The sequence below is a fragment of the Schistocerca americana genome, unplaced genomic scaffold (genome assembly GCF_021461395.2).
Source record: "Schistocerca americana isolate TAMUIC-IGC-003095 unplaced genomic scaffold, iqSchAmer2.1 HiC_scaffold_196, whole genome shotgun sequence".
In the NCBI taxonomy this organism is placed as follows: Eukaryota; Metazoa; Arthropoda; class Insecta; order Orthoptera; family Acrididae; genus Schistocerca; species Schistocerca americana.
In genome coordinates this window covers 225001-230000 of record NW_025725902.1, presented here as the reverse complement: position 1 = coordinate 230000, position 5000 = coordinate 225001, and the positions used below count along the sequence as shown (strand labels likewise).

The 5000-nt window shown below is 62.4% G+C and overlaps 1 pseudogene; it reads left to right on the top strand.

Annotated features, from left to right (window-relative positions):
• LOC124573730 overlaps window positions 1–5000 on the top strand; it is an 8802-nt pseudogene that overhangs the window by 1123 nt on the left and 2679 nt on the right.

Here is a 5000-nt window from a genome sequence, read left to right as displayed (position 1 = left end):
ACGTTGGGACCCGAAAGATGGTGAACTATGCCTGGCCAGGACGAAGTCAGGGGAAACCCTGATGGAGGTCCGTAGCGATTCTGACGTGCAAATCGATCGTCGGAGCTGGGTATAGGGGCGAAAGACTAATCGAACCATCTAGTAGCTGGTTCCCTCCGAAGTTTCCCTCAGGATAGCTGGTGCTCGTACGAGTCTCATCCGGTAAAGCGAATGATTAGAGGCCTTGGGGCCGAAACGACCTCAACCTATTCTCAAACTTTAAATGGGTGAGATCTCCGGCTTGCTTGATATGCTGAAGCCGCGAGCAAACGACTCGGATCGGAGTGCCAAGTGGGCCACTTTTGGTAAGCAGAACTGGCGCTGTGGGATGAACCAAACGCCGAGTTAAGGCGCCCGAATCGACGCTCATGGGAAACCATGAAAGGCGTTGGTTGCTTAAGACAGCAGGACGGTGGCCATGGAAGTCGGAATCCGCTAAGGAGTGTGTAACAACTCACCTGCCGAAGCAACTAGCCCTGAAAATGGATGGCGCTGAAGCGTCGTGCCTATACTCGGCCGTCAGTCTGGCAGTCATGGCCGGTCCTTGCGGCCGGCCGCGAAGCCCTGACGAGTAGGAGGGTCGCGGCGGTGGGCGCAGAAGGGTCTGGGCGTGAGCCTGCCTGGAGCCGCCGTCGGTGCAGATCTTGGTGGTAGTAGCAAATACTCCAGCGAGGCCCTGGAGGGCTGACGCGGAGAAGGGTTTCGTGTGAACAGCCGTTGCACACGAGTCAGTCGATCCTAAGCCCTAGGAGAAATCCGATGTTGATGGGGGCCGTCATAGCATGATGCACTTTGTGCTGGCCCCCGTTGGGCGAAAGGGAATCCGGTTCCTATTCCGGAACCCGGCAGCGGAACCGATACAAGTCGGGCCCCTCTTTTAGAGATGCTCGTCGGGGTAACCCAAAAGGACCCGGAGACGCCGTCGGGAGATCGGGGAAGAGTTTTCTTTTCTGCATGAGCGTTCGAGTTCCCTGGAATCCTCTAGCAGGGAGATAGGGTTTGGAACGCGAAGAGCACCGCAGTTGCGGCGGTGTCCCGATCTTCCCCTCGGACCTTGAAAATCCGGGAGAGGGCCACGTGGAGGTGTCGCGCCGGTTCGTACCCATATCCGCAGCAGGTCTCCAAGGTGAAGAGCCTCTAGTCGATAGAATAATGTAGGTAAGGGAAGTCGGCAAATTGGATCCGTAACTTCGGGATAAGGATTGGCTCTGAGGATCGGGGCGTGTCGGGCTTGGTCGGGAAGTGGGTCAGCGCTAACGTGCCGGGCCTGGGCGAGGTGAGTGCCGTAGGGGTGCCGGTAAGTGCGGGCGTTTAGCGCGGGCGTGGTCTGCTCTCGCCGTTGGTTGGCCTCGTGCTGGCCGGCGGTGCAGGATGCGCGCGCCTGCGCGGCGTTCGCGCCCCGGTGCTTCAACCTGCGTGCAGGATCCGAGCTCGGTCCCGTGCCTTGGCCTCCCACGGATCTTCCTTGCTGCGAGGCCGCGTCCGCCTTAGCGTGCTCCTCCGGGGGCGCGCGGGTGCGCGGATTCTCTTCGGCCGCCATTCAACGATCAACTCAGAACTGGCACGGACTGGGGGAATCCGACTGTCTAATTAAAACAAAGCATTGCGATGGCCCTAGCGGGTGTTGACGCAATGTGATTTCTGCCCAGTGCTCTGAATGTCAACGTGAAGAAATTCAAGCAAGCGCGGGTAAACGGCGGGAGTAACTATGACTCTCTTAAGGTGGCCAAGTGGCGGCGGTGTGGCTGCATCCGGACTTGGCTTTTCGAAGTGCGGTCTTGATGTAGTCGTGCTGCTGCTGCGAGGTGCCTTCCTTGGGTTATAGTTACAGGGAGAGTGATGCGCAATACATGGGCCTAGCCCTCTTAGCCTCTCCTCTCCTGCGGTCTTCTCCCCTTCTCGTGGGCCCGCTGATTTTTGCAGAGTGGAAGACCGCACCAGGGGCTTGGGGGGGTTACCAGCCCCCCCTCGCATTATCCCTTTATAGTTGGGGGCAGCCGACAAGAAACAAGAGATGGTGGCCCTTCCGCTGAAGGTGCCACCCCAGCTACCCCAGCACCTATCCGGCCAACCGGCCGTAACGAAAATGCGATAGTTTGTGTAGCTCCCTTTGCTTGCAGTGAGTGCCACCGCACCTTTACCACGAAGAACGGTCTCGGGGTCCATCGCCGCCGCCAACACCCTGCGGCCGCCAACGCTGAGATCGTGACGGAGAGGCATCGCGCGAGGTGGACGGAGGAAGAAGTCCTGTCGCTCGCCAAGGCAGAGGCCGAACTGTTCCTGGAGAGGGACGCCCGGTTCTTCTTTGTAAATCAAGAACTTACCAGGATGTTCCCCGACCGAACGCTTGAGGCAATCAAGTGCCGACGGCGGCAAGCTGCCCACAAGCAGCTTGTCCGCCAATTCATGGAGGCACTTGAGATCGGTCGGGGTGAAGAGCCGGCGTCCCGCCGTGGAGCAGCGAGCTCGCTGCCTGACGCGGGCGAGGCCGCTGCGCCGCCCGTCGACGCAGCCGAGGACTTCGCGGCCGACACCACCGGGCCGCCGCCGGAGGGGCCGACTGACGCCGCCATCTGGGAGCATCTGGCGGGGCTACCTGCTTCCGCCCAGCGTTTCTCTGCCCTGGATCGAGTCATTGGTCTGGGGCGGGGCACGCCGCCCGATGTCATCCTGGGCATGCTCCCGGATGCCCTTGCGTCGGTCGGGTCCAGGGGGGAGAGGTCGATCACCAGGACACAGCGGCCGCGCCAACCATCCAAGCGGCCGCCTGCCGCCCCGCCGCTGCAGAAGCGCAAGCGGCGCCGCTGGGAATACGCGCGGACACAGGACGCCTTCCGTAGGTCGCGTGCACGTTGTGTGCGCGGCTTGCTGGACGGCACCCTGCTGCAGCCGCCACCCGACATCCCCGGTCTGCTGGACTTCTGGGCGGACCTCTTCACGAAGAAGCCGATCTCCACCGCCGGCTTCATCCGTGACCGCCTTCTCCCGCACTCGGAGCCTGTCGCTCCTGAGTGCCTATGGGGGCCGGTCACACGTGAGGAGGTCGCTGCTGCCTTGCCGCCCAGGGGATCGGCAGCCGGGCCGGACGGCCTGACTCCAGCGGAGCTGCGGCGCCTGCCGCATGAAGTCCTGGTGAAACTCTTGAACCTCTTCCTCCTGGCCCGCGCCCTCCCCGAGCGTCTGCTTCGCGCCCGGACGTCACTTCTCCCCAAAACGGCTGCACCAACATCCCCCGCTGACTTTCGCCCCATTACGGTCTGCTCGGTGTTGGCGCGGACCTTTCACAAGGTTCTCGCGTCACGCCTGATGCGTGCATGTGCTGTGGACGAACGTCAGCGGGCATTCATCCCCCGGGATGGGATGTTGGAAAACACCTTCATCTTGGACACTGCTCTCACCGACGCAGTCCGCTCCTGTCGCTCTGTTTTTGTGGCATCGATCGACGTCTCTAAAGCGTTCGATTCGGTGGACCATGCCGCCCTCCGCCCCGTGCTGAGGGCTCATGGCCTGCCGGATTGCTTTATTGAGTACGTCGAAAGGTGTTACGAGGGTAGCACGACGGTGATAGCGGGCGGCGCCGACGTGAGCGTGCCCCTGCAGCCGGCTAGGGGTGTGCGTCAGGGTGACCCCCTCTCCCCCCTCCTTTTCAATTTTGCGGTGGACTATGTTTTGAGTCAACTTCCCTCCCACATCGGAGCTCGGATCCTTGGTCGCAGAGTTAACGCTGCGGCCTTCGCAGATGACGTCCTGCTTTTTGCATCGACCGCGAGGGGATTGCAGTCCCTCATCGACGCAGCCGTCGCAGCCCTCGCCCATCTGGGGCTGCAGATCAACGCCCGGAAGTGTTTCACCCTCGCCTTAGTCGCGTCTGGGCGCGACAAGAAGGTGAAGGTCGACGCCGACGTTACCTTCAAAGCGGGCAACGCCACCGTGCCCGCCCTACGTGTGGGTGAAACCTTCCGGTACCTGGGACTGCAATTCTCCACCGCTGGTCGCTGCGTTTTCAACCCACGACGCCACCTGGTGGAGCAGCTGGACGTCATCTCCCGAGCTCCGCTCAAGCCGCAACAGCGCCTCCACGCCCTCACCACCGTACTTCTGCCTGGCCTGTACCATGGGCTGGCCCTCAGCCGCACCCGAGTGGGTGCGTTGAAAGCGGCAGATGTGACCATCCGTGCCGCCGTCAGGAGATGGTTCCGCCTTCCGGCGGACACTCCCCTGGGCTACTTCCACGCTCCTGTAGCCCAGGGAGGCCTCGGCATCCCATCATGCCGATGGATGGGGCCAACACTTCGCCGGTCCCGTCTCCTGGCGCTGAAGAGGATTGGGCCAGCCGCCGACGGTGCAGGCCGGGACGAGGTGCAGCGTGAGATTGAGGCGCTGGAGCGGCATCTTATGTGGGAGGGCCACCTCCTCAAATCGTCGACGCAGGTTGGAGAGATGTGGGCCGCGCGCCTGCACGTTGCCTTTGACGGTGCGGCGCTGTCATCTTCCGCCGCCGTCAAGGGGCAACACCAGTGGGTCGCTGACACCAGTCGCCTGCTATCTGGGCGTAACTTCATCGACGCTCTCCGCGCCCGCATCAACGCCTTCCCCACGAAGGCACGGCGCAGTCGCGGGCGGGAGGCGGACACCAGATGCCGCGCGGGCTGCCAGGCCGTAGAGACCGCCAACCACGTGTTACAGGCTTGCTTCAGGACGCACGGGTCCCGGGTTAAGCGGCATGACGCGATCGTGCGCTATGTCGCCCGTGGACTCGCGCAGAGGGGCTTCAATGTCTCTGTGGAGCCCCACCTCCGCACACCTGAGGGAATCCGCAAGCCTGACGTGGTGGCGGTTAAAGACGGCATCGCCCGCGTCATCGACGCCCAGGTAGTCGGAGACCATCTCCGGCTCGACTGGTGTCACTCCGAGAAAGCGGCCTACTACAACACGCCGTCCATCAGGCGTGCCATCTCCAA